The sequence below is a fragment of the Oryx dammah genome, unplaced genomic scaffold (assembly GCF_014754425.2).
Source record: "Oryx dammah isolate SB20612 unplaced genomic scaffold, SCBI_Odam_1.1 HiC_scaffold_3, whole genome shotgun sequence".
In the NCBI taxonomy this organism is placed as follows: domain Eukaryota; kingdom Metazoa; phylum Chordata; class Mammalia; order Artiodactyla; family Bovidae; genus Oryx; species Oryx dammah.
Genome location: NW_024070187.1, coordinates 52,586,233 through 52,598,497, shown reverse-complemented (window position 1 = coordinate 52,598,497; position 12,265 = coordinate 52,586,233). Strand labels below are relative to the sequence as shown.

At 35.7% G+C, this 12,265-nt stretch overlaps 1 non-coding gene across 1 annotated transcript; it reads left to right on the top strand.

Moving 5' to 3' along the window:
- The first annotated feature begins 5,789 nt into the window (after positions 1-5,789).
- On the top strand, positions 5,790-5,861 carry TRNAC-GCA. Its single transcript has one exon. It is a non-coding gene; the product is annotated as a tRNA-Cys (tRNA).
- Positions 5,862-12,265: the final 6,404 nt, after the last annotated feature.

Sequence of the window (12,265 nt, the reverse complement as noted above, 5' to 3'; positions counted from 1 at the left end):
GCTTCTCTGTCCATGGGATTTCCCAGGCAAAAATACTGGAGTAGGTTGTCATTTCCTTCACCATCTGATCTTCCAGGCCCAGGGATTGGACCTGCATCCCTTGCATTGGCATGAGGATTCTTTTACCACTGAGCTACCAAGGAAAGCTCTAAAACTAGAGTATCTCCAACTTTTCAGTGTTACTTAATGAGCTATTTGTGTGGGTATATCAGAGTTATGCTCCTGAGACAGTGTTCTTTGTGAGACTAAGTTTTTGGAAGGAGATGCCTGATTTTCTTCTTTGGACATTAAAAAAAATGAGATAAATTCTATGGTTTCTGAGTAACTGGAATATTTCTGTCCAAAGGCAAGAAAATTAACTCTATGCTTTGTAACTTCCTACAATCCTAGCAATTCTAACTTTTGAAGAAATACAATCAATTGCATTCCTTAAATCAATAGTTATGTAATAGCCCATAGCATTCCAGGCTAATCAGTCATTTTAAAGGGCTTGCTCTCTAAAAGAACAGATGTATTTTCACTTTAGTTCAATTATTTGCTTTCATGGTTTTGTTCTTTCTATTCCTTTCTCCCTCTTTCCTTTCCTCCATTGATTTCTTCCATCCTCTCTCCAGGCTTTTATCCTACTTTCATTCCTTTTATTTTTTTCTTGATTAATTTATGGTTTGACATCATTTTAAATTAATCAGATTAAACGTTTTATTTATTTGAAACATAACTTACATATTTTAGAATGTTTTGAAAATATCTAAATGGAATTTGATATATCTAGTTATATTTTTAATGCTTCATTCATATTTAAATCTAGTTAAAGGAGAGAGGATTTAAAAACTTCAGTTATTTCATGTCAATCTGAGGCAGAAGATAGATGGGCATCCAGCCTCCAGCATAAAGTGGGAAGAGGGGCCCTGTCCACACCACATATTTCTCATCCTTGAAGTCAAGAGACCTCCTGGAGTACACATGTGCAGAAAGGATCCTTTAGGTCAAAGAGGGAATAATGTCAAGTGATGCTCTAACCATAGAACTCTTTGTTAAGACCCATCTTGGCTAAGAGATGCCTTGTGCACACATGGAAGGATCCTGATATACACAAAATATGGACTGTGAACTAAACAAATCTACATGATTAGCCAAAGGAAAACCAGAAGAAATGCCCCCATATGAGTGATTTAAACTACCGTGAGGGTGCAACTCAGGGACTCTCCGAGACTACCTGTGTATCTATTCACATGTACTATACTCTTTTCCTGTTAAAATAATACTTGCTTCACTATTTTCTGTTTTAATGGAAATTCTTTTCTGCAAAGCCAAAGGGCCAGGGCCCTTGTTGCTGATCTTTGGTCTGGTAGCAAGGATCTGGTGCATTCACCAGTGAAAACTTGCCCCAGCCTCTGACTGGGAACCCAAGCCTTACTCCAAGCCATTGCAGGCTAAGGCTGCTACCCAAGAGCATATCTGAGACTGATGAGATTTTCAAAAGTGAGTTTAGGATGTACAGATGTGAGAGTTGGACCATAAATAAGGCTGAGTGCCAAAGAATTGATGCTTTCAAACTCTGGTGCTGGAGAAGACTCTTGAGAGTCTCTTGGATAGCAAGGAGATCAAATCTGTCAATCCTAAAGGAAATCAATCCTGAATATTCATTGGAAGGACTGATGCTGATGCTGAAGCTCCAATACTTTGGCCACCTGATGGGAAGAGCTCACTCATTGGAAAAGACCCTGATGCTGGGAAAGATGGAGGCAGGAGATGAAGGAGGTGACAGAGGATGAGACAGTTGAATGGCATCATCAAATAAATGGTCATGAGTTTGAGCAGTCTCCAGGAGATAGTGTAGGACAGGGAAGCCTGGTGTGCTATGGTCCAGCTAAGAGACAGACACGACTGAGGGACTGAACAACAACAGCAAATGTGAAATAAAGATATTCATATTCAGGATGGTGGATTTTATACTCTCTGGATATAAGAATTGCCATTCAATATTAACTGAGATAAGGCCATTGTCATGAATTTATCCTACCTAATATTTAAATAAAATTGTATTAATTTTCTTCCAGTAGTAGTAATTCTAGAATTCATGATTTAGTCTTTTAACTGGGTCCTGAAGTGACAGAAGGAGCAAGGGATCTCACTTGGGTCTTTTTTATAAAGGAAATAATTCCATTTATGAAGGCTTTTTCCTCATGACCTGATCATCTCCCAGTGGCCTCACCTCCAAACACCATCATGTCTGAAATTAGGTATGAATTTGGAGGAAACATAAGCATTCAGGGGCTTCATTCATGGCTCAGTTGGTAAAGAATCCTCCTGCAATGCAGGAGACCTTGGTTTGATTCCTGGGTCGGGAAGATCCCTGGCGAAGGGATTGGCTACCCACTCCAGTATTCTTGGGCTTCCCTTGTAGCTCAGCTGGTAAAGAATCTGCCTACAATGCAGGAGACTTGGGTTTAATCCCTGGGTTGGAAAGATCCCCTGGAGAAGGAAAAGGCTGCCCACTCCCATATTCTGGTCTGGAGAATTCCATGGACTGTATAGTTCATGGGGATACAAAGAGTTGGATGTGACTTTCACTTTTCACTTCACTAAGCATTCAATCTAGAGCATTCCATGCCTGTCCCCAAATTCATGACTTTCAGTCCATTAGGGCTGCTAAAACAAATTACTACTGCTTGGGTAGTTTATAAGTAACAAAGACTTATTTCTCACAGTTCTGGAAGCTGGAAGTCTGGGTTTTCTTATAATTATTTTTATTTCTGTAAATTCCTTTAATTATTTCTATGCAGAAGTAGTGCCCTTATTTCATTTCTAATTAACAATTTGTATACTGTCTTTTACTTAGTCAGTCTAGCTAAAGCTTAGTCACTATTATCAATCTGTTTATAGAAACAACTTCTGGTTTTGTTGATTTTCTCAATTGTCTATTTTGCATTTCATTGATTTCTGCTCTAACCTTTATTATTTGCTTCCTTCTGCCTGGTTTGTTTCAATTTACTTTTCCTTTCCTCTTTCTTAATGTGACATATTCATTTATTGCTTTGAAATCTTTTTTTTAAATTCTATTTTAATAAAGACATTTACTATGATAAATTTCCTTTTAAGCATAAGCACTGTTTGTGTTGCATCCACTGGGGATGTTAGAATATTTTCTAATTTCTCTTGTTAATTCTTCTTTAATTCATTGGCTATTTGGGCATATGTTGTTTAACTTCCACATATTTATGAGTTTCCCACATCTTTCTGTTATTGGTGTATTTCATTTTATTCTGGTATAAGAACATACTTTATATGATTTTAATTCTTATAAATTCACTGAGGCTTATTTTATGGCTTAGGATAAGGTCTTCCAGAAGAATGTTCCATGTGCACTTGATAAGTATATCTATTCAACTGTTCATTGAATCTCCTGTAAATGTCTCTTAGATTTAGTTGGTTCACAGTGTTGCTCTTGCTCATCTTCCATTCTTTTGTTGATATTCTGCCCAATTATTCTATTCATTCCTAAAAGTGGGGTTGCTTTAGCCTTCAACAAATATTGTTGAGTGGTCTATTTTGCTCTTCATTTCTGGAAGGTTTTGCTTCATATATTTTTGTGTTCAATAGTCTGGTACATATGTTTTTAAATTATTATATCTTCCTGATTGGATTGCTCCCTTTATTATTGTAAAATACTGATCTTTATCTCTGTAACAGTTTTTTTGTTTTAAAATCTATTTTGTCTAATATTATTATAGCTACTCAGGTTTTCTTGTATTTGCTGTTTACATGATTTTTTCCTATCATTTTCCTTCAACTTATTTTTATCTTTGGATAAAGCTACATGTGGACAGTATGTAGATAAATCTTACATTCACCTAGTCTGACAATTTCTGCTTTTAACAAAGATTTAATCTATTTATATTTAATTTTATTATTGATATAGTGGAATTTACATCATCATTTTACTTTTTCCCTATATGTCTTGTATGTTTTTCATCCTCCTATTTTCAATTTATTACTTTCATTTGAATTGTCTTTTTTAATGTAATATTTTAATTTCCTTAAGGATATTTTCTCTCTATATATATATTTTTCAGTTTTTTCCTTAATTGTTGCTTTAGGGTTAACTGTATATACCTCAAGCTACAGGCATCTATGTCATAATTTATAATTCTAGTAAGATATATAAATATTACTCATATAACTTTACCCCCTTTCTCTCCTCTTTTTGTGGTATTTTTATGCATTCTGTATATGCTACTAACCTAACATTCATTTTTGTACCTGCTACTTGATATAATTTTATGTCTTTTAGGAAAGTTGAGAAGTTAAAGGAGAGCATGTATATATTTACCAGTTTTTAATATTACTTTATTTTAATCTCCTACTTCTTGTCTCTTTTGGTCCTATAGGTTTGAGTTACCATCTGCGGTCTTTATCTTAGCCCAGTAGAAATTTCCTCCTATCCACCTACTTTGTGATATCATTGGCAAATATAGTACATTTATATATTTTATAGGCTCAGCAATATATTTATATGCACATTGCTTCATACAAAAGCTTCATATGTACTTTAAAAAAAATCAGTTAAAAGAAAGTAAATAAATATGCATATATACTATATTTTATATTTACTTAGTCATCTTTATTTGTGTGTGTGTGTGTGAATTCTAGCTACTGTCAGTAGCCATTTGCTTTTAGTCTGAAGAAATTCCTTTACTATTTCTTGTAAGTCACTGTGTTAAAAACAGCTTCTCTCCATTTTTGTGTGGAACAATATCCAGATTTGCTGTAATATCTTATTGAGGTCCTCTTTGTACTCATCTACAGCTTATTTGTTTGTTTGCATATTTCTTTGTTAAGTAGCTGTATTATTTTATTGAAGTATATTTCCTCTGTAGTATGAAATCTCTGATATTGCTCTCCAGAGGGTGTGGGCTGGGAATGTACATTGTCACTTTGAGATGATGTGGCTTTGGGAGGGCTCCTTTAGATTCTTTCCCTGATTACATCCAGATGATTAGCTCTGCTAACTGTTGACTGAATGCTCTATCACTTATTTTTTAAACATTGCCTTGGTGTATAAATTAATTCACAGATTGATCCATTAAATTTGTGTGCCTTTGCAAGAGTGCTTTATTGATACCAGTGTTTGAAACATTGCTCTTACTGTTGAAAAACTAGATATACATAAAATCTTCACAATCATTTTATAAATATTATCTTTTAATTCTGAAATATTCATAATATATTTGGGAGAACATATGCTTTAGAAAAGATGATTAGGTAATCAATCTACTTAGAGAAAAGTACATGACTTTTTGATTTTTCTAACTTTTATAATTTGACTTTCACGTAAAAGCAAATGAATGCTAACCATTTGCAGCCTTACTTGACAAGTTATTCATATTTTTATATTATTAATTTCATTATTTATACATATATTGAATAGACTTTAATACATAGAATGTGCATTCATAAATCATAATTCTTAAAAAACAACATTATTTGGAATATACACTTTTTAAAATAAGACTCTAAAGTGCTTGTTAGTCTCTCTGAAAACCTTAGCATATGGAAAACATTTTTTTGCTCATTATTAAATATGAGCAAATATGTCCCACAAAACAGCAAAAACTAATTGGCTATGCAGACAAATCTAAAAACAAAACGACTTTATAAAAAATATAACCATTCTAATTTATATGTAAACCTTATATTGCCAACATCTCATTTTTTTGTATCTATATACAGACTTAAAAAATAATTTCTACTATCTAAGCAAAGGATATAACTTTGTATAGAGGGCTTCCCTGGTGGCTCAGAGGTTAAAGCATCTGCCTGCAATGCAGGAGACCCAGGTTCAATCCCTGGGTTGGGAAGCTCCTCTAGAAAGGAAATGGCAACCCATTCCAGAATTCTTGCTTGGAGAATCCCATGGAGTGAGGCACCTAGTAGGCTATAGTCCATGGGGTCCCAAAAGTGTGAGATAATTAAAATTGCTTCTGACATCCAATTCTCATGATAGTAGTAGGAAATATTCCTCTCAGAAAAAAACTTGAAAAATTTCTGGTAAATGTCATTTTTGTGTATGAGTGTAGGGTTTATTTTCCAAAGCAAATTATCATACATAAAGGTAAGTATTTTTTAATTATTCTGTAAGTTTGTGTCTTTGGATGCTATCCTGTATGCTAATATTTATATGGATTGAATACACTTCACTTTAACGTAGCCAGTATGTGTATGTTTAACTACAGATTCTACACTGATGATGATGCATTTTGGCTGTAAGCTGAAAAGAAAAGGTAATGTCAGAATAAGTTAGAAAAAGTGATAAAAGGAAAGAAGTGACACCAGTTACCATGGGAAGTAGTGCCACACTGTATTTCCAAATGTTGATTTATCAAGTTCTTATGAACTGAGACCCAGCAAACTGAAGAGACAACATAGAGAGAAAAAAAGAGGACAGTGAGGATTAAGGAGGTGCTTTGTGATTTTGCTTTGCTTTAATTTCAGGAAGAAACACTGTATTCATGGGAAGAGTCAGTTCAGTTCAGTTCAGTTCAGTTCAGTTGCTCAGTCGTGTCCGACTGTTTGCCACTCCATGAATTGCAGCACGCCAGGCCTCCCTGTCCATCACCAACTCCCGGAGTTCACTCAGACTCACGTCCATCGAGTCAGTGATGCCATCCAGCCATCTCCTCCTCTGTCGTCCCTTCTCCTCCTGCTCCCAATCCCTCCCAGAAGAGTACATGGGTATAAATAACTTTTAGGAATGGGGCAAGATAAAGGTAGGTAGGATATCTGGACCCTGGTTATAAGATGGGTATTTATTATACTTAGTGTCCTGGAGGTAACTGCTATGAAGCAAAGAGGTAAGATTTATGTGAACTGAAATCTAAGATAGTGGTAAGGACCAATCAATACACGAACATCTACTAGATAGCAGGTAAGACTAAGACTTTTAGACTTTCAGATGTTGTAAATAAAAGCAGAATGAGAGGTTATATTATAACACATACATTTTAATCAAATATTTTCTTCTGCAAAGTAGTTGTCATGTAAAGTGAAACAGTACTTTTTTCAAAAGTGACCAGAATCTCTTTGAAAATAATGTGTCATGCTTAGTTACTCAGTACTGTCTGACTGTTTGAGACACCAAGGACGGTAGCCTGCCAGGCTCTTCTGTCCACGGGGATTCTCCAGGTGAGAATACTGGAGTGGGTTGCCATACCCTCCTCCAGGGGATCTTCTCAACCTAGGGATCTAACTCAGGTCTCCCGCATTGCAGGTAGATTCTTTACCATCTGAGCCACCAGGAAATTCCTACTGTGGGCTCACATTTTAGGATTTTTTTTTTTTAATCATGAAACAACATGGTGATACATAACAGTGTTGATCCTTGTGTGATAAGATGTTTTATCCTTTTTAAGTTTTTAATTGTGGCTTGAGAGTATGAGTCATGAAGCCAATATTTTATTTCTCTTATAAAACTGTAGAAAGTAAATGCCCAAACATTTTGAATGAAGAAGCATCATGAGCATTAAAAGAAAAAAAGGCTATGATAATCTGCAAGATTTCAACTCTGGAAAGTAATACATATCATGAGTCCTTTAGCTAATATTATAAAACAAAAACCTGGTCATTCACTTATTACCTTTCCAATAATTTTCCATTGTCCATTAGGGAAATTCCCAAATCATTAAAATTACATCCAACACCCTTTATCATATAGCCCCTGCCTCTTTCTCCAGTTACTTGCCTTTATTTGTCTACACAACCCAGATACACTTGTTCTCTCTTGATTTTCTCTAAGATTCTGCTTTCTCTGTCCTCAGCACTTTTAACAATGTTCCTATTTTTTTCCCCTTGGAACATTCTTCCAATATTTATAAGTTATCATCTATTCATCTTTCAAATCAGCTTAATGATTAAATTTCTAACTATGCCTTCTGTGATCTCAGACTAGAGTACATTTTGCCCTTATACATTTCCTTTTGCTCTTATATATATTTCTAGCAATCTAGACTTCTCTTTAACACCCATCATGCTAAAATGTATAACCCTATTTACCTGCTATATTCTAAATTCCATGAGGACTGCAAATGCAGCTCTTTCATTCATGTTGTATTTCAAACTATATATTTCTTCTATCATATAACTATGTATTTGTTAAACTGAATTGAAACTTTTATTATGTATATATACTGCATTACAACTACCTCCTGCTTAATGAGATTTTTTTTTTCTGATTCTGATAAGCAGAAAATATTCCTTTCTAATTTATATTTTTTTATCTTTTCCATGACTATAATGCTACTTCTTTAACAAGGCAGGGTGAAATGTCTTTAACACTAAGGGGAATAAAAAAACTTCACAGTTTTTTAAATGCATGCTTGTGTTCAGTTCAGTTCAGTTCAGTGTCTCAGTCGTGTCCGACTCTTTGCAGCCCCATGAATCACAGCACGCCAGGCCTCCCTGTCCATCACCAACACCCGGAGTTTTCTCAAACTCATGTCCATCGTGTTCAGTGATGCCATCCAGCCATTTCATCTGTTGTCCCCTTCTCCTCCTGCCCGCAATCCCTCCCAACATCAAGGTCTTTTCCAATGAGTCAACTCTTCGCACGAGGTGGCCAAAGTATTGAAGTTTCAGCTTTGGCATCAGTCCTTCCAATGAACACCCAGGACTGATCTCCTTCAGGATGGACTGGTTGGACCTCCTTGCAATCCAAGGGACTCTCAAGAGTCTTCTCCAACACCACAGTTCAAAAGTAACAATTCTTGGGCATGCTTGTGTTAGATACCTTAATTATGTTTTTTCACTTAATCTTCCACAAAAACCCATGATATGAGAGTATTATCCATGATTTTCATCCTGATTATCAAAGAGCACTGCTATTTAAACAGTACTCAGGTTTGCATAATGCAACACATAATGCCACATTTTCTTTTCTTTCCTATTCATAACAAGTCTGCCAAATTATGGAGGAAGAAAACTTTTCATCTGGCATTATCTCTGCTATCTACTGCTGCATAATAAGCAGTTCACACTTAAGTGTCATGAAACAACAACCATTTTAACAGTCTTACAAATTTTGTATATCAGCGATTTGAACATGGCAATGAGTTTTCTGTGGTCTGCAATATATGGCGCCTCTGCAAAGTTCTTCATGGCTAGGGATGGGTTGAATGTTGGGAAACAGACACATATAGAGGCTTCTACACTTCCATATTTTGCATCTGGGCTGAGATGACTCAAAGGGTAGGCTCAAAATTGTCTGAGAGTGTCTGAATATGGCCTTTCCTTATAGCTTGGGCTTTCTCAGAACATGGAAGCATAAAGGTAATAGGGATTCCTACAAGGCAACTGAAGGCTCCAAAAGCCACTGTTTTAGGAAAGAGGTATATGACCTTTTATGACCCAGCCTCAAATTTCACATAGAATTACTTTGACCATATTCTGTTGGCTGAAACAATTATAAGCTGGTCTCACTTCAAGGGTTAGAGACAACGTGTGTACCTCTTGATGTGAGGATTTTCAAATTATCTGTGGCAATTTTAAAACTGCCATTAAGTATTTTCCCTTGTAATAAGATACTAAAATTTATTGTCAGCAGTAGAATCAGGATTTGAATAGTTTGTTAATGTTACACATGCATTTTTTCTCATTTTCTTTGTCATTACAATCTTTTGAAGAAACGATAAAAGGTAAATAGCTATGTTTTCAGTTCAGTTCAGTCACTCAGTTGTGCCTGACTCTTTGGGACCCCATGAACTGCAGCATGCCAGGCCTCCCTGTCTATCACCAACTCCCGGAGTTTATCCAAACTCATGTCCATTGAGTCAGTGATGCCATCCAACCATCTCATCCTCTGTTGTCCACTTCTTCTCCCACCTTCAATAATTCCCAACATCAGGCTCTTTTCAAATGAGTCAGCTTTTCGCATCAGGTGGCCAAAATATTGGACTTTCAGATTCAACATCAGTCCTTCCAATGAACACCCAGGACTGATTACCTTTAGGATGGACTGGTTGGATCTCCTTGCAGTCCAAGGGACTCTCAAGAGTCTTCTCCAACACCACAGTTCAAAAGCATAAATTCTTCTGCGCTCAGCTTTCTTCACAGTCCAACTCTCACATCCATACATGACTACTGGAAAAACCATAGCCTTGACTAGAGGGACCTTTATTGACAAAGTAATGTCTCTGCTTTTTAATATGCTGTCTAGGTTGGTCATAACTTTCCTTCCAAAGAGTAGGCTTCTTTTAATTTCATGGCTGCACTCCTCCTCAAATTTTCTGTAATATATAATGTAACTTTTTATCCTGTCAACAAATAGGTACAAAGGAAACTAAAAAATTAGTTGGTAGAAAAAATATGTTTTATGAGAAGGGTATAAATAAGACATTCAAATATGAATAAGATTTGAAGCAATTTTTTAAAAAAATTAAGTCTTCTAATTTTGCAAAAGAAACTAGGATAATTGTCTACCCATCACCCATTAAATTCACTTCTTACTCTCATGCACTATGTAGCAATCTATATAATTCCTTTGGATTTCAGAGAGAAAATGGAAAAAGAAAATAAATTTAGGAAAATGTATGGTAGAGCAACCTTAAAGTAAATTACTATTAACATAAAAGTAGACGATTCTTTATTTGAAAAAGGAAACTATGGTTGGTATTTCTAATTTCAACAAGTCTTTCATAACAAGACTAAGATTTAAGTGATTTTAAATATGGCATATGTAGAATTATCTGATAGCAATGTTATATACAGGGATGTTATGTAGTACTATTTTCTTGGTTTCAGAAAAATATCTAACTAGAGCAAGCTTACGCTGAGTAATTGTAGTATTTCTAATCCTTTAATACATTGTAAAACAGTGTCTGTTGAAAATCATAGTTTCAATATTTAGCTATATTTTATTTATATTTTATAAATTGAAGGACTCTTGAATCTCCTTAAGTAAATTGCAATTTAATGCAATTTTACTTATACTCAGCAGTGTAGTTACATCTTGATTAAAGTCATTATAAAGGACATGTAATCACATCCTGATGATCTTAAATTTCATTGGGTTAAGAAACAGTTGATTTTATTGTGATTAACACTTAAGGAAATGGAGTATCACCTACATGCACAATTTTGTTATCTAAGCAACAGCCAGGAGCTTGATTTGCATGTTTGTTTTGTTTGAGGGATGGCCTTTCTTTGGGATTGGAATGAAAACTGACCTTTTCCAGTCCTGTGGCCACTGCTTAGTCTTCCAAATTTGCTGGTATATTGAGTGTAGCACTTTCACAGCATCATCTTTCAGGATTTGAAATAGCTCACCTGGAATTCCATCACCTCCACTAGCTTTGTTCATAGTGATGCTTTCTAAGGCCCACTTGACTTCACAATCTGGGATGTCTGGCTCTAGGTGAGTACCTGGGTCATGAATCTCTTTTTAGTATAGTTCTCCTGTGTATTCTTGCCACCTCTTCTTAATATCTTCTGCTTCTGTTAGGTCCATACCATCTCTGCCCTTTATTGAGCCCATCTTTGCATGAAATGTTCCCTTGGTATCTCTAATTTTCTTGAAGAGATCTCTAGTCTTTCCCATTCTGTTGTTTTCCTCTATTTCTTGGCCATGATCTCTGAAGAAGGCTTTCTTTTCTCTCCTTGCTATTCTTTGGAACTCTGCATTCCAATGTTTATATCTTTCCTTTTCTCCTTTGTTTTTCCCTTCTCTTGTTTTCACAGCTATTTATAAGGCCTCCTCAGACAGCCATTTTCTTCTTTTGAATTTCTTTTCCATGGGGATGGTCTTGATCCCTGTCTCCTGTACAATGTCACGAACCTTCGTCTATAGTTCATTGGGGAGTCTGTCTATCAGATATAGTCCCTTAATTCTATTTCTCACTTCCACTGGATAATCATAAAGCATTTGATTTAGGTCATACCTGAATGGTCTAGTGGTTTTCCCTACTTTCTTCAATTTCAGTCTGAATTTGCAATAAGGACTTCATGATCTGAGCCACAGTCAGCTCCTGGTCTTGTTTTTGCTGACTGTATAGAGGTTCTCCATCTTTGGCTGCAAAGGATATAATCACTCTGATTTTGGTGTTGACCATCTGGTGATGCCCGTGTGTAGAGTCTTCTCTTGTGTTTTTAGAAGAAGGTGTTTGCTATGACCAGTGCATTCTCTTGGCAAAAGTCTATTAGTCTTTGCCCTGCTTCATTCCGCATTCCAAGGCCAAATTTGCCTGTTACTCCAGGTGTTTCTTGACTTCCTACT